This window comes from Carcharhinus amblyrhynchos, chromosome 5 (assembly GCF_965287045.1).
Source record: "Carcharhinus amblyrhynchos chromosome 5, sCarAmb.v2.hapA, whole genome shotgun sequence".
Classification (NCBI taxonomy): Eukaryota; Metazoa; Chordata; class Chondrichthyes; order Carcharhiniformes; family Carcharhinidae; genus Carcharhinus; species Carcharhinus amblyrhynchos.
In genome coordinates this window covers 39172862-39197000 of record NC_137328.1, presented here as the reverse complement: position 1 = coordinate 39197000, position 24139 = coordinate 39172862, and the positions used below count along the sequence as shown (strand labels likewise).

Below are 24139 nucleotides of genomic sequence, written 5' to 3'. Positions count from 1 at the left end.
TCATTTGTGACTTTGATAAAGGTTATTTCAGTACAATGGCAGGAGCAGAACCAGATTAGAGGCATTCAAACATGGAGTTATGAGAAAAGACGGGTGTAGACATGGAACCCATTTAGAATGTGACTGGTGGTCTGGCCAGTATTATCATCTACAGAATACTTTGTCCAACTTAAACTGCATGATTTACCGTGATTCTTCTTAAATGTTACCATTTATTATTGTAAAAAACAATAGTATCAAACTACATGTCAATAACAATAAAAATTGCTGATCTTTGTTTTATGATCAATATTAGATTGCCCCTATTCTTGCTAAGATATTGGGCAGGATTTGCTTAAATGTTGTACAAGTTCACAAGTAGAAGAAGATAACCAACCTTCTATAAAACCCGTCCAATTTTAATGTTATTGTGGTTAATGGACCAAAACAAGAAATAAAGTCAGTAGGTAAATAACTACTCTCATCCCTCTGAACAACAAAATGATATCCTAAGTTTTTATTTCTTGCAGCCAGCGAACTAGCTATTCTGCTATTTGTCCCCTGACTCCAAATGCTCTGGTGGTAGTTATTAATCTATTTCATGATACTTTATTGAAAGTTGTTGGGAAATCTAGATATATTACATTCACTACATTGCCCTTGCCTACTCTTTCTGCCACTCCCTCATTCTCTGATGTTAGTTAAGTAAGATTTTGCTTTTTTAAATTCATGCAGACCAATCCTGGTTTTTTGATTTTTTTTAATTTTCTTATTCCGTATTTGAAATCACAGAATCATAGGATCATAGCACCCTACAGTGTACAAGGAGGCCATTTGGCCCATTGAGTCTGCACTGACCACAATTCCACACAGTCCCTATCCCCATAACTTCATGCATTTACCCTAGCTCATCCCCCTAATACTAAGGGCCAATCCAGCTAACCCACACATCTTTGGAGTGTGGGAGGAAACCGGAGCACACAGAGGAAACCCACAAAGACATGGGGAGAATGTGCATACTCCACACAAACAGCGACCCAAGTCAGGAATCGAAGCCGAGTCCCTTGCACTGTGAGGCAGCAGTGCTAACTACTGTGCCATCATGCCATCCTAGAGATCTAATTTTCTTTCCCGCCAGCAAAATTATACTGGTTGATCTATAATACCCTGGGCATGTTCTATCTCACTTCTTAATGCATTATATCGGTACATAATGATATAACAAACATTGCAACAAGCAAGTTGCCCCACCTCTTCATATAATAAGCATGCAACAATTCATTCATCAATAAATTAAAGTGTAGCAGATGCTTCTCTTTGATTTGAAGTATCTTGAGAAGAGGACATAAATTGGGGGAAGGGGCAAAGATCAATGAGTTTACCACCTATTCAGAGCATCTGTTATTTTCCTCCTTCTGCTCTGTATTACTTTATCCGTATTACGTAATCCCTGCTGAACCTTCTACAAGTATATAAAAAGGAAGAGTTGCTAAAGAAAGCATTTGTCACCAGGAAAATGAGGCTGGGAAATTCATTATGAGAAACAAGAAAGTACCAGAGACTTTGAACAAGTATTTTGTATCTGTCTTCACAGTAGATGACACAGACAGCATCCCAGGAATAGTTGAAAACCAAGAGGCAAAGGAGAAGGAGCAGCTTAAAATAATTACAATCACTAGAGAAAAAGTACTCAGGAAACTAATGGAACTAATGGTTAACAAGTTCCCTGGAGCTGATGGCCTGCATCCTTGATTCTTGAAGGATATGGCTGCAAAATAACAAATGCATTGGTTGCAATCTTCGAAAGTGCAGCTGGAGAGGTACGTGCTGACTTTCTCACTGAATCAAACATTCTGATCATTTATTAGAAGATTCCATCCATTGAATATACTCAAGGCTAAGTTAAACAGATTTTTGATCAACGAGGGAGTCGAGGGTTGTGGGAGCAGACAGGAAAGTGGAGTTCAGATCACAACTACAGATCGTATTATCGAATGGTGGAACAGGTCAAAAGGGCTGAAGGCCTACTCTTGCTCCTTTCCTAATGACCTGATTAAATCTCATTGATGGATTCTGTACAAAGACATTTCTGTCCAACCAAGAAAATAATGATTTCTGTTCACTGGTCACAAGATTGTTTTCACATCTCACAACACGAAAAGTTGCCCAGATTTTGGAACAACTGATGAACTGTGATATCCACTTCCTGTAGATGCAGTACATTCGGTGATCATTTTTAATCAAAGAATGAATCTACTTCCTTATGTCCTTTTGCACACCCTAAAAACGCTTGTGTTGTTAGGTTCTAATCTCTATTGAAATCTAAAAACAAAGCAAGAAGTCCCAACCAGTCATTCTCATTGCAATCTTTATTGAAGAGTTACACTTTGGTCTTCGCACTGACTGGTGGCATGAATACTATTTGCGCTTATTTGCATCTTATGAATGTTCATTAAAACAGCTGCCTGCCGGAATCCCCTCAGACTTTCCAATCTTGCATCACCCCAGAGGAAATTACATTGGACTGAAACGCAATTGATAGACTGACATGCTCAAGGTTTCACAAGTGTCCTTGAGGTGAGTGCAACAAAACCTTTCTGTCATAGTACTGCACTGATGCGCTGTTCACCACTCTGCCAGGGTAGGCCAGTTTTTGTCCTCCATTTGCATGCTGAGCTAGTCTTCATGGACAAAACCATGCTGCTGGACCCATGGATCTTCCTGTGACAATGTCTCAGTTCAGTACTGTGCCTGGGATTGGGGAGTATAGGGGTCTCCTTCTCCCTGATGCCACACACCAGTCTATCTGGACAGCACTTTGCAGTGGGACTCATGCAATCACCACAACAAAGGTCCGAAGTCCAACCAGGGTGGCATGCAAAGATAGGGTGGAGAGGTGTGGTGGCCTGATGAAGACAAGGGTGGGGGGCGGGGAATGTGGAAGGAGGGCTGTGCAGCAGGGGGCAGGGGAGAGAGTGGGAGCTCACAATGGCAGGCAGAGGGGCAGGAAGTGAAAAATATGAATAATGGAAGGAAGAGGGAAGACAAAGGGGAGAGAAGTTGGACCTCAACAAGGCTGCATGTAAAGATCGCAAACAAGGAGGTCAAAGAGATACGACATCATTTACTGGAAGGGGATGCACAAAACCTCCAGATGTTGGGGGTAGAGGTCCAAGTGGGCCATGGGCACCAAGTGAGCAATTGCCTTGGGAGAAAGGTGATTGAATCACTTCTCCTTGAGACTACTAATTTGTTCCCTCTGGATTGCTGACATCCTGCACGATCCTGTGAAGACAGATGGGTTGGAGAGAGTGATAGGAGCGTGCTGGACTACTATTTAAATGTAGTGCCAGGACCTTTGGACCAGCCAGCTGACGATGGGTGGACAAAGCAACTGCCAACCCGCCAGGAGAGTCAGATGGGAACTCTCATCTGTGCATAATTAGTGAGGTTCCAAGCACAGAATGTGGTGCAGAATCCTGCCAGTCTGGCCAGCAGGAAAGGCACCACCAGCCACATCTCAAACCTGGAGAATTATCCCCTTAACGTCTTGACCCTGAGACCTGGCAATAATGTCACAATAAGGGTCATGACCTCACAAGGTAATCAAGGTCAGTGAATGTAACACCTACCCACCAGAACATCAACTCCCTTGCTGGATGAAAGGATAGTTTATGTGCCACCTCACCCTGCGGATTAAGACGTGGATCTTGATGGGGCAGTGTACAGGAGGGCACTGAATAAGTATATACACCAAGAAGCTGGATGCATTGGCTTCCAGTTCACCTCCCGCAATGGTTACAGCCTTTGTGTGAACAGGTGACCTACTCCACTGGCTACCCCATTAGGACATGACAACATTGTGACAGATTCAGAAACAACATTCTATTGTACTTCCAGGCAATTTAAGTTCAAAAGAATTTAAATAACACAATCTTGCAGCTTCATTATTGCTTGACAAGAGCGAACATCAAAATTGCTGAGCAAATTTGCAATCCAGACATCTGGATAGAAGTTTTCCAATGCATGCAGGGAAGGCACTTGCAGCATTATTATTACAGAGGGTACATGGCACAGAAACAAGCCATTCAGCCCAATCACATTGTTCCCAAAGAAATCCACATGCACACAGAAAATGGCCCATGATGCAGCACACATATGAAATATAGCACTAGTTTGCTGACTTAAATTTGCACCATGTATCTGCTACAAACTAAATTATTTTGTGGTTATACAGCAGCAATGCAGAAAACCCAGTGTGGTTATAAAATCAAACCTGTGACTTGTGACAAGATGGGCCTCTGTGTGATTGGGGTTTGTTTGTAGCCATCGTTGACACCTACTGGTCATGAGAGGAAAGGCACGGCCCAGCTGGTGAGTGTATTGGGCAAGTCGGGAGAGACAAAACAGAAAAGATTGAATGCTGCACATTTGGGTGAGAACAGAAGATTCCAATCTTATAAATAGGGGCCCCTAGGGTCTAGGGGATAACCACGACATCTTAATGGAAAGGACTCACATGCATTTGTTATGTTGTTCTGGGCTTGCTGAGGGAGTGCACTAGCAAAGAGGAATTAGACAATAATATGCCAGCGCTGGTGCGCAGGATATCAAAAGGAAGGGCAGACAACCAGGTCAGGCAGGGCAATGGTAGCTAGGGGTGTGTTGGCAACTGGCTGAGGCTGCCTCTGGGGACTTCAAAGGACTGGGGAAGGAAGCGGAGAGGCCCAGATGGAAGGGCAGTGGTGGCAGGGATCAGGGGAGCTGGTCAGATTGGAATTAAGGTTTTAATGAGTGAGGAGGAATCTGCAGCCAGCAACAGCCCACGTACATAGCTCAGAGGAGCATTCCAGCTTCTCCCACCACATTCAGGTAAGCATACTTTAAACATTTACCTTCTTGGCAGCAGCCTACATTTGTTTGCTACCTGTAGACCTGGTTTTCCTAAATTTAACCAATGTTAGCTGCTTGAAGGAAACCGAATAATACAGCCACAAGGCCCCGTTTTCGCAAATGCAGAGGAACTTTGCTTCAGGCATACAGGTGCCTGTTGTGCAGCGGGAAAATGTTGGAAAATCGGGCGTGATGTGAGTAGCGGGAATGGTGCCTGTTTCTGTGCCCATGCCTATTTGACCAAGAAAGAAAAAGTCACGATCGGGACCCCTGTCCAAAGCGGGCGAAACATCAATTTGCAATTTTTTTGCATTCATCACAATATAATTAGTGAGCTTCACTCCCAATCGTCCCAGCTCATCTGTCTTTACCACCTCGCTCACTGCAGCCGGTCAGGAAAATACCTCAAGTATAAAAGTCACATTCAGGTGCTAGAGCAATGAAAGTGAGCAAGGAGGTAAGTTTCTGCTTTCAAAGGGCTCGGCACTGCTCAGGGTTGGGGGGGGTTGTTTCATGGTGGCCATGTTGCGGTTCCAGTGAGGGGAACTGCGATTGTGTGTGGGCTGGGGGACGGGGAGCTGCTGTTTTTCATAGAGTCTGTGGGGGTACGGGGAGTGCGTGATGCCAGGGGTCTGTGGGGGGGTATGGGGAGTGTGTGTTACTGGGGAGCTGTGGGGGAGAATGGGGAGTGTGTGTTTCTGGCCTGGTGGTGAACAGAGATCTTTAACCTCTCCATCTGTCTCTCCCCTTTCTCAATTTCATGCCCCCACGCAACCGCCCCCCCCACCACTTTCAGGGTAATGAGATGGTTTTTGTGATGCAACCGATCAATCTTGCTGTTCTTTTGGTTGTTGCTGGAGCTGAGGAGGAGGAGCTGGAGGCCACACTGTGGGCAGAGGAGGCCCAGGCCTTACCACTCACAGGAGGAGAGGAATACGGTCGCCAAAGGCAGGATGTGGGCACTGTTCGCCCTGGAGGTGGGAGGGGTTTAGAAGAAGGAGGGAGTGGAGATCCCGGCAGTTCCGCACACGTGTGTCCTTTGAGCGACTGTCACATGCCGCCAATGGCTCTGGCTCCAAAAGGAGACACTGTAACATCTGTGCCATTTGTTGCAGGACCTGGCACCTCGGGGCATGAGAGATCACCCACTCCCAGTGGCTGTGAAAGTAGTGGCCCCCTTAAACATTTACACCAACGGGTCCTTCCACACCGTCAGTGGAGATCTTTGCAGCGTTTCCCAATCAATTATCTACAAGTGTGTGAAGGAGATCAGGGAAGCCCTGTATGCCCAGACTGGCCAGTATATTAAATTTGACCTGGACCAGGCCCAGCAGGAAGCCTGGGCTGCAGGATTTGCAGCTACCACAGGGGTGCCAAATGTGCAGGGGGCTATCGACTGCACCCATATCGCCCTCAAGGTCCCGCTGAAGGACCCAGGAAGATTCATGAACAGAAATGGCTTCCATTCAATAAATGTGCAGTTGGTGTGAGACCATCAGCTGAACATCATGCACGCCTGCACCAGACACTCCGACAGCGTATATATTGAGGAGTTCCAATGTCCCAGAGATCTTTGTGGAGGAGCCCAGGGTGCAGGCGTGACTCGTGGGGGACATGGCGTACCTGCTTCAGAATTGGCTGATGCCGCCTGTGTGGAGGCCTGAGAGTGAGGCGGAGACCGGATTTAACGAGACCCGTGTTTCCGCCCATTCAATAGTGGAGCAGTGTATAAGGCTGCTCAGAATGCAGTCCCAGTGGCTGGACTGCTCTGGCAGGGCCCTCCAATATAGCCCCCTGATATCGTCACGCATTACGGTGGTGTGCTGTGCCTGACACAACCTGGCACAACAGCGAGGAGGCATTTTGGAGGAGGGTGTGGATGTGGAGGCCGACCCAGCCAGAAGTCGCTGGAGAGGAGGCTGCCCAGCGGGAGGAGGGAGAGGAGGAGGACGACAATGAGCAACATCACCCAGGCACCGGAGGGCTGGAGGCAGCAAGGATCAGGCATGCGAGAGCACAGCTTGAAACCAGTAAAAGCTATGAACCGTCCCTCAAAACAGACTCACAGTGAGAGCCCTGGAAGCATTTAAGAATTTATTGGATGTTGTGGGGGCAGGAACTGGCTTACTCAATGACCCACATATCGTACAACTCTCAGTAATGTGGAAGGTGATCCTCCCATCCCAACCTGTAACTTTTCTGGTGGGTCGGGCTGGGCGATGTACGTCATCGGCCTTGTTCTGGGATTTGCGCACGCACCGAGAATGCATGTGAATCTCCCAGAACAGTCAGAGACCAGACCACACTGAAAACCGAAGACAGGTAATTCATTTGAATTTTTTTTTAATGTAGCTTAACTATGTCATTAGCAGGAACTTGCTGGTCCCGATTGAATCTCCCACTCTGCCAGGAGTACTTCATTCCTGTGGGGTTTAGAGTAGATCCCTATGTTCGGGGAACTAGCAAGAGACCCCACTGGAATGAAAGAGGGACCCCCCCCCACCCCCCCAGGGGGTTGGCAGCAGGGGGATGGTGCCCCCTGGACATGGGCACCCTGGCAGAGCCAGTCTGTGCCCCCGGCACTGCCCAAGGGGCAAAGTACCCATACCCAGAAGACATCTTGGCACTGCCCACTGGGCATCAGGCACAGCCAAGGGGCAATGGGTGGGGGGGTTCCGCTGACACTCTGCATGGGATCGGCCTGGAATGGAGGGAGGCCAGTGATCGGGCGGGCTGTGGGAAGGGGTGAGTCTGCAGTGGGGGAGGGCTTGCCTCCCGGGTGTGTCAGCGGGGGCGGGGTCTGCTGGAGGAGGGGCTGAGATCCCAGGGGTGGGTCAGCAGAGAGGGGGGACTGCCAGGGTGAGGGGGGTGGTGGTGGGGGTTCACCGCTGCTGGGTGCGGGAGGCTGGACATCAGGATGCGGGGGGGGGGTCAGGGTTGGTCCGGGAATTGTTGCGGGGGCCACGATTGGGCCATGGCAGGGGCTGGAGAGGCAACACTGCGGTGGTCCCAGGCTGGCCAGCAAATGGGGAGTCTGACAGGTCGGGGCCACTGCACATGCGCAGAGTTCCAGAACTGTCAAACTCCAGCGTGAATAGGCCCTGTCCCACTGGGTTTTTAATGAGATTCACAATTGTGATCTCTGCATTGCACAGAGTGTGGAAATTCAAGTGTGAAGTTGAACTGAGAAAACAGTGGTGATCTAGAACAGTTTTCCCACCAATTCGGCCCTTTTTGAAGTATCGCCCCCATGATTTCAGTAGCGGGTGAAATATAATCATAACACAACAATGGAAGTTACAGTCTCTCCAGTACTGATACATATCTTCCCTCTCCACCAGAGATTTCACATGTACAACAGCAGGCAGTGGATCTGCCGGACAATGAAGCCTCAGAAGAGGTGACTTATTCCATGGACTCAGTGAAACAAGATTCATGCTTATCATATGTCAACACATACTCACATTTTAGGATTTCACCTGGTGACTCAGAGTTCACAAGTGAGCAAGAGCAGACACTGGAGGCAGGGACTGGTGCGGAGTGTCTGTCTCAGTTAGTGCAAGCTCTACACAGCTGAGCATAGATATTACACCACAGGGGCCATCGATGAAAAGGATCATCATTGCAAGGCAGCTGTGACACACTGACAGGCCTTCCGCACACACGGCCTTTGACTGCAGAGGGAATGGAGAGGATCGACGTTGCAGGCATCAAGGGAATGTCTTTTTCCATGGGTAGACAACTCTGTGGAACAGCAATCAAATAAATCTGTAGAGACCTTAGACCAAATGTGTGTAGACAGAGAATGTGAACATATCTGGCTCTTTCAATAGGAAAACAGACACCTTGGACTGAATTTTCTAAGTCTCTGGATGACAGAAACATACTGAGCGGCCTCCAAAATACTGGTGCTGGGCTGCACTATTCCTGACACTCACACTGTTCACTAGGATGGGGAATGGCGAGGCAGAAATCCTGCTCTTCTCCATACTTAGGCCAATTAAAGCTTTTTAAAAGTTCATTAACAGATTGTCAAAGTTGAATGTTGACATGTTGAAACAAGCGCATGGGTTACCCACATCTTCAAGAACAGACCAGCTGAAGGGAGATGGGTATAGAGTGGGAGCTGGTCGTAGCTGCCCCAGGCGTCACTCCAGCCCCATTAGGGGGCCAGTTGAGCAAAGGCAGACTCAGCCTTTGAAAAGGAGGTGCCCTTGGCACTGGGCAGATGGTGAGCAGAGTGGGCACTTGGCACAGAGGCTTTGCACACGGTCGGTGTTACGTATTTATGTTGATTTCAGAGAAGCAGCACTGAGGCTGTGCTGAGCACTGTATAATGATAAATGCAGGACATCAGCAGAAGTGAAGTTACTGATCACCAGCGCAGGTAACTGTGCAGAATAGAGAAGCAGCCTGTACTGAACCCACTTCATTAATAAAGCTCCTTCAGTTTGCTAGTCTTTGTACCTCCTAGTATCAATCCTGCAGACACAACACAGAAACTGGTGGTGAGGGTAGATAAATTATATGAGGGTCATAGTGGAATTCTGAGAATTAAAGAGCTAGCAAAGAGCTATATCTGGTGGCCAGCATTTGTTGGCAGTCTCTAATTACACTTGAACTGAGTGGCTGGCTGAGCCATTTCACGGGGCCATTAGAATCATAGAATTCCTACAATGCAGAAGGCAGCCATTTGGCCTGTCCACTCTGCACCAACTCAATCCCACTCAGGCCCTATCCTCATAACCCCATGCATTTACCCTAGCTAGCTCCCTGACACTAAGGGGCAATTTAGCATGGCTAATCCACTTAACCCGCACATCTTTGGACTGTGGAGGACACCCACAAAGACACAGGGAGAAAGTGCAAACTCCATACGGACAGTGACCCAAGCCGGGAATCGAACCCGAGTCCCTGGCACTACGAGGCAGTGGTGCTAATCACTGTGCCACCGTGCATCGAGTCAACCACATTGCTAGGGGTCTGGAGTTACATGTAGGCCAGATCAGGTCAGGACAGCATATTACCTTTCCTAAAGGGCATTAGAGAACCAGATGTATTTTTACTACAATTGACAATGGTTTAATTTGATTTTTCATTCCAGATTTTTATTGAATTCAAATTTCACTATCCATTTGGGAATTGAACCCGGGTGCCCAGAGCATTATCCTCAGTCTTTGGATTACTAGTCAATGACAATATTATAATGCTACTTCTTCTCCCATCCAGAGCAAAGTTGCTCGCTTGATTGACATCCAATCCAGCATCTTAAGATTTCACTTCCTTCATCACCGATGCATAGTGGCAGCAATATGGACCATCTACAAGATGCACTGCAGCAACTCACCGGGGCTACTTCGATTCCAAGTACTTGATCTCCACCACTTAGAAGGAACTCCCTTTCTAACAGCACTGTGGGTGTGCCTACACGACATAGATTGCAGTGGTCAAGAAGGAGGTTCACCACTATTTTCTCAAGGGCAATTAGGGATGGGAAATAAAGCTGAACTAGTCAACCTCACCCATGTCACATAAAAGAATAAATTTAAAAAAATGCTGCCCTGTCTCCTGATGGTCAATTGTGCTCCTGCAGATGGAGCACTTGGTGATGGAGCCGAAACAGGCTCCAATATTGAGACATCAGCATTCAGAGTTGCATTCAGAAGAAGGTATGATGGCTGATATTTTCAATAATTATAACAAGTCTGTTGAATCCAAACACACGCCCTTTACTGTTAAAATTCCCCCCAATAATTGGAGTCAATTTAAAACACCATCCACCTGGGACATTAACTCAACTAAAGTGGTTTAAAAAGACACTAGGTAAAACATATGCCAACTTTTCTTGCCATATTTTTGATAATTAGAAAATAACTCTGGAGGCTGGTTGCCAAAACTGGCAGCCCACCTTGCAAGCACCCTCAGTCCTGATCTAAAAAAATTACAAATAGAAGGATTGTGCCCCTCCTTCCCCCCACCCCATGGACGCAGGAGTCACCCACAGATATGCCCTCGGCACCCCATGGATATGGAACCACTCATCCCACAGACATAGGACCCCCCCACCAACTCCATCAGGGAACCCTTCCCCAGGGAACTTCCCCAAATCTAAATCCCCCCAACAGAAGTGAAACCAGGCAGCCTCTCTGGCACTGCCCCTTGTCAGTGCCCAGTCGAGGGGGCAGTGTCAAGGAATCGCCTTGGCATGACTCTTGTTCCCCTGGGAGCTGCACTTAGCTGTGCACTCCTGGCAATTCTATTCCCCAGTTCCCCATTTTACAAAACCTGTTTTCAATCCCACCGATGTGACATCACATTGGCAGGAGGATTTTCTTACACCAGGGGATGATGCAGTGAGGAAGCCTAATGACATTTAAATATATGATGATAAGGTTTCCAACCCTTCATGGCAAAAACCCCAACACGTCATTGGTAAGGGGGGGGGGGGGGGCAGGGGGGGTGGTGCAGGGACTATCTCAACAGAAAATCCATTGGGCATAATTGCTATTTTGGGACTCCTGTTATATTCTACGCTCCTTCCACTTTCCTGCTCACTAAAAACTGAAGTGGAAAATCTCCCCTACTGTATACATACAAGACACCTTCCTGTGGTGAACCCTTACTGGTGGAGGCGTGGATTCCTGATAGTGACTCCCTGACACAACTCCTAATGTGAAAGAACTCTGGCTAGAGGCAATCTTGTTCCAGATCCTGATCAGTTTCTGATGAAAGACTGGCAGATCCTGAAAGGAAAGACAGAGATGCCCTGGGTCAGTTATCTCCCAAATATGAAACATTTCAGTGGGAAGATAAGTGTTAGCCTCTTGTATACTCTTTCCTTTGACACATGATTGAAATGTTCTTAATGATTCTTCATGCTCTCTTCAGATGTAACTGTACAATTTTCAAACCACTACAGCTGTTGCTGCCTGGATACCCTGGGCAAAAACCACCTATCCCAGCACTGAGTTATCATTGGGTGAAGTAGCAGACCAATGGGACTTCAGTAGGTGGGGCTAATCTGGAGCTGACATCATCGAGCAGCTCTGAAAATACAGAACAGAAAAGAAAGACATTTGGAAGTATTTGCATTGCCAAATTCAGGATCTACAATATTAAATGAATTGAGGTCCAAGTTCACCGACTCAATGGATTTTGTCTTTGCAGATTCAATATACCTTAAATTTGTATAAATCAGTTAGTGTGTTCCTGATTTACCTTCATTATTTAATTTTACAAAAGCACATGAGACCTTAATTTCCTTTGTGCACTATTTTTAGTTGATTAGTTATCTCGTTTCCTTTATAGCTCAGTCTATTTTAATCCAAGTCATTCAAAAAAATTTTAATGATTACATTGAAATAGTGGCAGACAAAAATTTACCATGAGTACACATATTTATCATGAGTGCACTAAAACAGCACAAGTTAAAGTCTGTGGAGATTTTAACCTCTGCACTAAAGGCATCTTATACATTCTTCTGAGCATTGTGCAGCATTAGGCACGCACATCCAATGGGTAACGGAAATCAAAGAATTGTTACTTTCAATATAGAGATAAGAGCCTCCAAACTGCAGTGTTTGTTTATGGAAGTTTCAGTAGGTCACGCATTGTATGGGCAAATGCATCGTAAAACTCTCCTTATGTCATCCTTAACCTGCAGCCCTATCTATAACAACTACCTGTTCTCCACCAGTATAATACTGATTTTACATGCCAATCATCCTTGCTGTTCCACAAATGCGTGAGACAGTTTCATCCAATTGCCTCAAGAGAATTCTGTATGAGCAATTGGAGTGAAATGGATTGAGCAGATGGAGTTTAATCTAGATAAATACAAGGTGATGTATTTTGGAAGATCAAATTCAGGTGCAAGTTATACAGTAAATGGCAGAATCCTTGACATACAGAGGGATGTGGATGTACAGATACACAGATCCTTGAAAGTGACAACACTAGTAGATAAGGTGTTGAAGAAGGCAGTGAGTATAAAAATTGGCAAGTTATGTTACAGCTGTATAAAACTTTAATTAGGCCGCATTTGAAATAATGTTCTGGTCACCACACTATCAGAAGGATGTGGGTGCTTTGGAGAAAGTGTAAAAATGATTTACCGGGATATTGCCTGGTCTGGAGGGTTTTAGATATGAGAAAAAATTGGATAAGCTCGGATTGTTTTCACTGGAAAGATGAGGCTGAGGGGGGATCCAATAGAAGTCTACAAAATTATGAGTGGCATAGAGAGAATGGATAGTCAGAGACTTTTTCCCAGGGTGGAAGGGTCAATTGCAAGAGGACACAGGTTTAAGGTGAGAGGTCGTAAATTGAGGGGAAAGCGTTTCACACAGAGGGTAGTGGGTGCCTGGAATGCACTGCCAGTGGAGGTGATGAAAATAGGCATGATAGCAACATTCAAGGTGTATCTTGATAGACACATGAACACAAGGCGAACAGAGGGATAGAAACCACATATCAGTGCAGACTTGGTTGGCCAAAAGGCCTGTTCTTGTGCTGTATTGTTCATTGTTCTTTGAGCCTGTGCAAAAGATCAATGAATTTTAAATGTGAGTGAGTTACCTTTCCCCAAAAACCACTCATATTTGTCATTTTCAGCAGTTTTCCACACAAGCTCTAGATTCAATGTGCCCAGGTTCTGCCCACAAGACTGCTCCTGGGTTGAAACTGCAAGAACCTGAATTGAAATTGTAAGACTCTGTCATTTTGGAAAGTCTTGATGAATTTTATTCATTTTCTTTGGGATAAAGACACAGTAGACACATGTTAAAGCTTTTACTTTTAAAGATATGTGATTTTTAAGAAACTGACGTTGAAATTATGAAACTTTGTGTAGTCTTTTTGGTTCATTACCTACAAGTGGGCTGGCCACCTTTTCTTGGTTATAAATCCATTTTTGGTTGTATTAATAAAAATGTACTGCATAATTCTTAAATACATCAAGCAATATTTCTTAATGGAAAAGTAAGTAATGATGTTCCAATCTGCTGCCCATATTGCACTTGCTTGTGGGAAACAGGTCTGTGATCATAACTGCAGTGGAAACATAAGCTGTAGTCATAACCAGCACAGTTTCAACCACATTTTGGTCACAATTTCCCAATGATACCCAAAGTCTTTACTTCTATTAATAAAGTGAAATTTTGCAAATGTGTTTGCTTTGAGTTGCCAATATGTCATCATTAATCCCAAAAGGCCAAGAAGAATAAGCTTGAAATCCGCTGAGCTTGAAAAATGGGAGCGTTTGATCAGAAGAATCTGATGACCTGTGCAGCATAACAAATTGTTGGCTTCATGTTCCACATCACCTGCCTTTGGCTCAAGCTGTCTGGCAGGCCAAGGTCATATTACCGCCCTGGTGTTGGCTTTCTTGTATTCCGCGGTGTGAATGGAAACGCACACCAAACCACGCAGTTTGTTGAACACACACATGTCGCCTCAGAATTATGTGCAACAGGTACTAATATTGGATTCTGAATCCAGGGGCAGACAGCAAGGGAAAAACAGTGATCTCCCACCTCCCACGCAAACCCACAGTGCAGGTCCGCAAGCACTAACACGTTTAAATAGACACTGGCTGCACATGGATGCAAATATTCCTCCTTGAAGTGTTTTCTTTTAAATGTGAGTAATTAAAGATGAAAGGAAAGGAACAGCTCTTTGTAAGCAGAATATGATCAAATCCGTTCCAGTATTTCTCTGCATCCCAGTCAATTGCTTTTGAATTCTGTTCAGGTAACGTGCAATTTTGTTTTCAGTTTGTGGAATGCCAGCAGTCGTTTTTAATCCGTGGTTTATATTTATGTGAACTGGTTTGCATCTTGCTTGAACTTGGCAGGCGCTAATGGATTAATCAGCAAAAAAAAATGCTTGTTTCCTTTCAATTTGAACTGATCACATGGTCCCAACTGTCATTTCACTGGTTGTGCTGCTGCTGCTCCTGCTTCTGATTCACTGCTGCTGACTAGTGTCCAGTGCAAGCTCTCTCCTCTCGTGACTGAACATTTTTTTTTATTGAAAATTCTCTTGAAGAGAAGCTGAGATGCGAAGGTAGAGATACCATTATTTGAAGCATTGTGATCGTCTCAATGTTTGTACACAGCTGAATATGTTATGACTGTGAACATTTATTTCAGTTTAAGTCAGACTGCGAGTGGCAAACTGCTTCCTCTTCTAGCATCCGAATTTTCTGCTGTCTAATCTTGTGTGGTGCTAGCGAATTTTCATAGTGAAATGAGGACTTTTCTGTTTCTCGATATGTCTCTCAGGGAGAATGATGTGGTTTCTAGTCAAAATATCCCTGATTCATCCTAGCATTACGCGTATGCAACCACGGCTACCCAAATAAGCTGCAACTGGGTTAAAGAGCTGAGAATATCAGTTATAAACAACCTCATGAAACAATAAACTGCAAGGGTAGTTACATCTTAGTTACATCCAATTAGTTTTACTTTGGATGGTTTTTGATGACAGGTATTAAAGATGGCTGCTAGGTGGGTTTCATATTGAAGATGTCCAGTGTGTTTGTGAGGGCACCTTAAAGATAAAAAGGAAAAAGATGGGGGATGTGGATAAACTATCCGAGGGCATTTATACTTGCTTTAGCTACCATAGTCATCCACAATTCTAATAACAGTAAAAATGAGCAGCATCTAGTGCTCTGTTTAAACTGCTTTCCATGCAACCACTGATAGTGGGACAAAAATACAACCAATCAACAAACATAGTTTTAATTTTATTTATTAGTGTCACCAGTAGGCTTACATTAACACTGCAATGAAGTTACTGTGAAAATCCCTTAGTCGCCACACTCTGTTTGGGTACACTGAGGGAGACTTTAACATGGTCAATGCATCTCACCAGCACACCTTTGCAGTATGGGAGGAAACCCGGAGGAAATCCATGCGGACACAGGGAGAACATGCAGACTGCGCACAGACAGTCACCCGAGGCTAGGAATCGAACCCGGATCCCCGGCAGTGTGCGGCACCAGTGTTAACCACTGTGCCGCCCACAGTGGCATTCTCAGGATGCTCTGGCATCCACCTTTAGCCATTTCTCAGGGACTTTGACCACTATGAATAACAAACGACATTAAAGAGGATGTTGGCCCTTGCCGTATCTTTATGAGGAGCAATATTGGGCATGGAATTAGCAGAAAGGCTGCGTCAGAGTTTGTTGACATGCTGTTGGATTGTGAGCAGGCAACCGTCCGAAAGCAAAAAAAAAGTGAATACTGGAAATCTGAAATAAAAACTGAAAATGCGAGTTCAAGCAGCATCTGTAGAGAGAGAGCCTGAGGGAGAATACCTGAGATTTTCTGCCTGATCTGCATTTTCTAATTTTATTTCAGATTTTGGGCTTTTTTTTTGCTTTGGTGTTGGTAGTGGTCTAGTTGGCAAGTCATGCAGTCATTATAGCCACCCTAGGCACTTTCACTCTGAAGTAGGTCTAAGACACTCTCTAAGTAAAGACAGCAGCAAGATTGTTATTTAAGACTTCATAATGCAAATTAATGTATTTTGGCATGTGCCTCATTGTCGTACTGTTGGTTGTCATGACAATATTTCACAAAGAAGATAGCCAGTTTAACTCAATAGCCCTTCATCAATTTTCTATAGCTGTGGAAGAAGCCTATCTTTGATTGCCATAGGAAGTCAGTTTCCTTGGTTACCAGGTGCTGCATTCAGTACTCTGCATTCATATTGAAATACTTTCTCCCTGTACAGTAAATATGCTCAAATCAGTGTTTAATGATAAACCTTGTAAAATGTGCTTACTGCACATCCCCCCTTGGAAAGTCCATTTTCCTAGGTTCAAGGATCAGGAGAAAGGTCAGAGTTTGATTTTAATTGGCATCTCTCCTTTTACATTGTTCTGGAATTTTGTAAGGCTTCTTGTGTGTGTGTGTGTGTGTGTGTGTGTGTGTGTGTATGCACGCAGGGATGAAGATGGGTTTTGACTAAAGGTCATTTGGACTTGAAAGATCAGCTCTTTTCTATCCAGCCAGACCTGCTAAGATTTTCCAGCATTTTCTCTTTTGGTTTCAGATTCCAGCATCTGAAGTAGTTTGCTTTTATTTTATGAAGGTGGGATGAATGGACCTGGCCCTATACTTTTTTTATTCATTCATGGGATGTGGGCAACACTGGCTGGGCCGTCAGTTATTGCCCACCTCCTAGGACATTTAAGAGTCAACCACGTTGCTGTGGATCTGAAGTCACATGTAGGACAGGCCAGGTCAAGAAGACAGATTTGCTTTCCCAAAGGACATTAGTGAACTAGGTGGGTTTTTACAACAATTGACAGTGGTTTCATGAGACTTTAATTCTAAATTTGCATTGAATTCAAATTTCACCATCTGCCATGGCAGGATTCTGAGTGCCCAGAGCATTATCCTGGGTCTCTGGATCACCACTGATAATACCACTATGCCACCACCTCCCCACAAAACATCTAGAGAAGGCATAAGCCCAACAATACCATGAGGTAAATTGGCAGGACCATTTCTGGCCTCCTTTCTGAAAGACCATTCACTGAGCACAGAAATTCTGAGACATCCAAAGAACCATAACAATGTGGCCTGCCTTCAGATCATTACCAAGCAGGCCAGGAACAAGCCAAAGAAAGGAAAGGTAAGTGGTTATTTTTTAGTTTAGTATTTTTGGAGACGACTGGGATCTTCTGACTGCCAATGGAGATCTTGTGCCAATCCTGGATGGCCAATACTGTATTTCCTCTCTTCCTGCAGGCCTTAGACCTTAAACTGTGGTAAGGCCACACCAGGGCCCTTAGACAGGAAATCTCAGCTCTCCGGTTCAGCACAGGATGCAGGCAAAAGGAAAATCTACTCTCAGATCACTTGCTCATAGTATTGAATTCAGAAACTATTGAATGCACTGCTCACACAGAAAACAGTAAGCTTTTGCAGCGTTGCTGTTAACCCAATCAAAACTGAGTAGGGAGCTGGTCAAGTAGTTTTGTACAGAAATCTGGGTGACAGGACAGATGGAATGATTTACCAAAAAAAATTGTCATTGTGTCCAGTACAGGAAATAGAATGCCAAAGCTTTGTGTTCCAAAGCAGAGCTGTCACAGGTAACCCCATGCACAGTGATAGGTGCTGTGGGTAAGCCAAAGCCCACTGGTTCTTGCTGTGCTTCATGTCAATAACATTGGTTGCTCGACCAACGTTACAGAATCACTGGCAGTACTTTTAATACCCATCCTGTGCCGTGCTTACCTATGTAATTATAGTTCCCTGCACTTCAAAATGAAGCACTTTATATCCATTGACCTTTCTATCTCCTCTTTTGAATAATATCTGTAGAGGTACAGGCATTGCACTAGTGTTTGCAGCACTACTTCATAGTTTATGAAACAAGTGAAAGACGAAAGTTATTGATCAGTTAAAACATCACTTTGTGAGGCTATCCAGTGACTGCATCGATCATTGATGGCTGTCTGGTATAAAACTGAACCTGCAGACCTGCAAGACCATTCTTAGACACTACTGGGGTGCCTCAGAGTCACTGGGCTTAAGAAGGGTATTCAGTCATGTGCCAGGATTTTCTGGTACCAGTCATGGCTTGTTGTTCCTGATCATTGTCTAGTTACCTATTCTAGAAAGAGAGTTGACAATGAGATTTGACTTGTCTGTATTGCTAGCTGTAGTCAAATACCCTGCCAGCACTCAGGCCTAGATTTACTGACTGCTTTTAAAGGAACAAAACAGACACAGCAAAGTCAAATATGGTCATTCTAGGTTACACATTATATTAGTTTTCAGTTCTCAGGGCACCAAATTGATACTGTTTTTAATCTTACGGCCTATATAAATAGGCCTATTGCGGGCCCCTCATCAGATGTTGAGGTGCTGAAGGACAGGTGACTAATACTCACATTGCAGAGCAGCCAAACCAATACCCCTTAAAGGACCTTCTGTCACCACAAATGTATATTAAAAAAATTAACCTGAATATGGAAGCAGAAGACACAGGAGTGCTTCTCCAAGCTTCATGTTAAAACTGCAGGGTACTGTCAATCTCTGCTTGCCTTGTCCTGATCCCATCACATCTCCCTCCAGACTTACTTCTTTCTCTGGTGCTCATATCCATGACAGCTGATGATTACCTTCTCCTAGCAAACTGATTCTTGAGGTGCAACTGTTGCCTCGCACAAGCCCCTCATGCTTTGGTGACACAAATGGATCAATGTTGTCTGTTTCTCGCCATTTTGGCACAGCAGTTCCTATCAGCTGCTGAAAGCCTGGCATGAACCAATTTCTGGGTAACTATCTAGGCTGGTACGTTGAATGGGCACTGGGTGAGGGGCTGATATTATCAATTTAACATTACCCAAGTATAAGTCATTGGTTTTAGGAGAAACTGGAGAAGTAAATATCAAAATTAAATTATTCATGAATTAACAAATGTAAAATAGTTACGTTCAAAATACATCACTGCTGGAATTTTCCTCTCCGGAGCCAGATCATTGGGTGTGGTTCGTGCTACCAGGTGAGGTGGGATTGCCATTCCAAATTGTTGACTTTTCATCTCATTATATATGTATGAATGAACAGTGCATGGGAGGGTGGATTCATCTACCCTCCCATTACTTCATCAGGTCATAATTCCGAGTGCTATTTTTAACTGCACCCACACACTCAATCACTCCCTGCCGTCCAGGACATGTTATGACAAGCGCCAGAATTGCAACCAGCAGAGACAAATCATGTTGCCCAAGTTCAGCGACTTGGCACTGGCGAAATTCCAGCAGGCAATTGGGGATATGGTGGGGGGAGATTCTTTACCCCCATGATGGGAGTTGGAGATCCACGAACCTTAGTATTGAGGCTTGGGGGAAGGACTCCAGGGCGATCAGTCTCTGCAGCCCTCAGGAGAGGACCGCTACCCAGTGGCTATAAAGGATGAATGATCTCATCTGCTTTGTCAGGGTATATCAACCTTCTCCTCATTCTCAACTCTCAGGGTACAACTCCCCATGTCCCCCCATGGCAGGCAAGGGGGGGTAGAATTCTGTGGGAGCCCAAAAGTTGGTGTTATGCTGGCATGAATTTCCCACAGAGTCCTCAGATGTAAATGAAGGCCTGACTGGGTTCTCCCCACAGGCCCAGTTCTCCGTGACACACATGTTGGTTCAGAACATGTCTGGAACAGCATGGCGTGCAAAAGTCGGGACTTACCTGAACAATGCTTGGGGCTGCCTCTGGAGTTCAAGGTGGAGGCCATTAGTAATGTTGGACCCCAGAACACCACAGCAATGAGTTGGGGGGCGGCGGGGGGGGGGGGGAGCGGAATCATCTAAAGGTGGATCTTCCAGATTCAGTGTCATCAAGTAGCTCCACCTTCCAGTCTCGGAGTGTTCCTGGAGATTCATTGTCTTTTTCAGGAGGTCCATCTTTTTTCTTCAATGGTGGGTCAGTGATGTTGGACACCTTTTCAGTATGGCACCCAGATACATTGGCGGGATGTCCCACCACAGAATATGGTGCTAAACCTCAGGTGCATAATTAATGACAGCAGGGCCGGAAGATTTGGTTTGGTTTCCCGTCACAATATATATCAATGAATGAGGGAACTAAATGTAATGGCCAGGATTCTTCCCCAAAAATTCTAGGTCTCCAATTTGCATGAAAATGGGAGTACTCCTGTCCATTTTTTTAAGCGTGATTTTCAGAATGAATCTCTGACACTCTGAGCACTGCAGAGTGCCCTAGCGGGATTTCCTCTGAAAATTAGGGAGTGGGGCCTATTCCCACCCAAGAGACCAGCAGTATTGCACTGAGCAGGCCACTGCACGTGCGCCATTCTGTCAGAGCAGAGATAAGTGCATGTGCAGTAACCCCGCATTGCCAGCCTCTCAATTGTTGACCAGCCTGATCGCTGGCCAGCCCTGCAACCCCCTATCACTGCCCTTGCTAACACCCCATACCCCGATTGCTGGTCTTCCAGACCTCACCAGACCAACTCCTATGGCCCACCCACATTAGCCAGCTCCGATCTCCCCAATCCCTCACCTCCACCTGGATGGCCAGCCCCGATCACTATCCCCCCTCCTTCTGCTTGTGATGCCTGTGCAGAGTGGCAGTGGGAACCCCCCACCCCCAATGATCGTCCACCCAATAGGCCCCACCCCAATCAGCCCCACCCCTTGGCACTGCCCAATGCCCAGTGGGCAGTGCCAAGGGGGGAATTGCCAGTTTTCTCCTTGGGCACTGCCCAAGGGCACTCTCTTATCCTGACCTCCTGGGGAACCTCAATGACCTCTGTTCCCTCCAGCCCGTTAGTGGGGAGCAGAAGTAAACTCCACTGGAGTAAATCACTCCCGAGGGGTGGGGGGAGTGGGAGACAGCAGCAGCCCAGAGTCTTCAGTCCCAGATCGCTAGTCACATGGAAATGAAGATTTCCTATTGTAATCAGCTCTGCGCTGATTTCCGGCATGGAGCTGATGACACTGGAAATCTTCAGCTGGGAGACATGCAGAGGCCTGGGCTTCCAGTGGGAAGCCTGTGAAATGAGGTCCGCTGAAGACTGCCAGCCCACTGCCCTGCTCTAGCAGCACAGCAGGCAAGGAGAATCACCCCCAGTATCCCCAAATTGCAGACGATACAAAGCTGGGTGGAGGGTGAGCTGTAAGGAGGATGCAGAGATGCTTCAGTGTGATTTGGACAAGCTACGTGAGTGGGCAAATGCATGGCAGATGCAACATAATATGGATAAATGTGAGATTATTCACTTTGGTAGCAAAACAGCAAGACAGATTATTATTTGAGTGGCTATAAATGAAGAATAAAGCTAAGTATACATGGAGAGGTAGTAAATTGGATTAGATATTGGCTCAATGGAAGAAGACAATAAGAAGTCTCACAACACCAGGTTAAGGTCCAACCAGTTTATTTGATAGTAAACCCACAAGCTTTTGGAAACGCTGTTCCTTCGTCGGGTGTGTGGAAACTTCTGATTAGACCTTTCTCCACACGTTTCCAAAAGCTTGTGGGTTTACTAACAAATAAACTGGTTGGACTTTAACGTATTGTGAGACTTCTTACTGTGTTTATTCCAGTCCAATGCCGGCATCTCCACATCAATGGACGAAGCCAGCGAGTGGCAGTGGAGGATTGCTTCTCTGAGTGGAGGCCTGTGACTAGTGGTGTCAGGGATTAGTGCTGGGTCCACTATTGTTTGTCATCTACATCAACGATCTGGAAAAAATGTGGTAAATTGGATGAGCAAATTTGCTGATGATACAAAGATTGGAGGTGTAGTGGACAGTGAGGAAGGTTTTCAAATCTTACAGAGGGATTCAGACCAGCTAGAGAAATGGGCTGAAAAATGGCAGATGGAGTTTAATGCAGACAAGTGTGAGGTATTGCACTTTGGAAGGACAAACCAAGGTAGAACATACAAGGTAAATGGTAGGACACTGAAGAGTGCAGTAGAACAGAGTGATCTGGGAATACAGATATGTAATTCCCTAAAAGTAGTGTCACAGGTAGATAGGGTCGTAAGGAGTGCTTTTGGTACATTGGCCATAATAAATCAAAGGATTGAGTATAAGAGTTGGAATGTTATGGTGAGGTTGTATAAGATGTTGGTGAGGCCAAATTTAGAGTATTGTGTGCAGTTTTGGTCACCTAATTACAGGAAGGATATTAATAAAGTTGAAAGAGTGCAGAGAAGGTTTACAAGGATGTTGCCGGAACTTGAGAAACTGAGTTACAGAGAAAGGTTGAATAGGTTAGGACTTTATTCCCTGGAGCGTAGAAAAATGAGGGGAGATTTGATAGAGGTGTATAAAATTATGATGGGTATAGATAGAGTGAATGCAAGCAGGCTTTTTCCACTGAGGCTAGGGGATAAAAAAACTAGAGGACATGGGTTAAGGATGAAGGTGGAAAAGTTTAAGGGGAATATTCGGGGGGGGGGGTGCTTCTTCACACACAGAGTGGTGGGAGTGTGGAATGAGCTACCAGATGAAGCGGTGAATGCGGGCTCACTTTTAACATTTAAGAAAAACTTGGGTGGGTACATGGACGAGAGGGGTGTGGAGGGATATGGTCCAGGTGCAGGTCAGTGGGACTAGGCAGAAAAATGGTTCGGCACAGCCAAGAAGGGCTAAAAGGCCTGTTTCTGTGATATAATGTTCTATGGTTCTAAGGAATGTGCAATGAGATCTAGGTGTCCTCACACAACAGTCACTGAAGGTAAGCATGTAGATACAGTATGTTGTAAAGAAACCAAATAACATGATGGCCTTCATAGTGAGAGTATTCAAGTACAGAAGCAGGGATGTCTTGTTATAATTATACAGGGCCTTGGGGTGGCCCTACCTGGAATATTGTGTTTTGGTCTCTTTACCTGAGGAAGAATGTTTTTGCCTTAGAGGGAATGCAGCAAAGGTTTACCAGACTGATTCCTAGGTTGGCAGGACTGACATATGAGGAGAGGTTGAGTTGTTCATTGGCTGGAGGTTAGAAGAATGAAGGAGAATCTCATAGGAACCTATAAAATTCTAACAGGATGAGACAGGGTAGATGCAAAAGGATGTTTCCGATGGTGCAGGTGTCCAGAACCAGGGATCATTGTCTAAGTAAACATTTTAGGATTGGGATATTTTTTCACCCAGGGAGTGCTAAGCCTGTAGCATTCCCTACCACAGAAAGTAGTTGAGGCTAAAACATTGGATATAGCTCTTGGGACGAAGGGAAAGGATATTGGGGATGGCGGGATCAGGCTGTTGAGTTGGATGATTAGTCATGATCATAATGAATGGTGGAACAGGCTCGAAGGGCTGAATATCCTACCCCTGCTCGTATTTTCTATATTTCGATGTTTATATGACTTAGTTCCAAATGAGAGAATTCTGCCCACACTCCCAGAAGGCTATAGGCATTCACTGTGCTACAGTCTATAGGAATCTCACACATTACCAACACCAAGGACATCATGACTAATGCTCTTTCATACACTTTAACATCTTCATCTCTTGTCATATCCTGTGTAATTCATATCTTCAAACCTTACAAAGGTCCATGCAGCACACACAAAATATAGGCAAGCTTATAATCTGCTCTGGCATCCATCCTTCTCACAGTCTGCCCATCTGTCTTCACGCAGGACAAGATCAATCAAAATAACAGGGAGACATCCCAGAGTGAAGGGGGAATGTGGGAGCTCATGCCATTCACCTTCTTTGAGGAGCAGGAGACAGGGACTGTTCCAGTGCTGAA

At 45.3% G+C, this 24139-nt stretch overlaps 1 protein-coding gene and 1 long non-coding RNA gene across 4 annotated transcripts in view; both read left to right on the top strand.

Annotated features, from left to right (window-relative positions):
• The first annotated feature begins 4339 nt into the window (after nt 1–4339).
• Nucleotides 4340–14041, top strand: LOC145342989 (uncharacterized). Of its 3 annotated transcripts, none has more exons than XR_013886672.1 (3): nt 4340–4414; nt 9977–10541; nt 11792–14041. It is a non-coding gene; the product is annotated as an uncharacterized LOC145342989 (long non-coding RNA). The 3 variants fall into 3 exon arrangements; XR_013886670.1 differs by having other exon boundaries at nt 4345–4851; XR_013886671.1 differs by having other exon boundaries at nt 4345–4851; nt 11761–14041.
• Nucleotides 14042–14851: 810 nt separating this feature from the next.
• Nucleotides 14852–24139, top strand: part of cdkn2a/b (cyclin-dependent kinase inhibitor 2A/B (p15, inhibits CDK4)) — a 67162-nt gene continuing 57874 nt past the window's right edge. The window contains exon 1 of the mRNA XM_080188685.1: nt 14852–14937. The gene's annotated coding sequence lies outside the window, so the exon portion shown is untranslated. The remainder of the gene's footprint in view (nt 14938–24139) is intronic.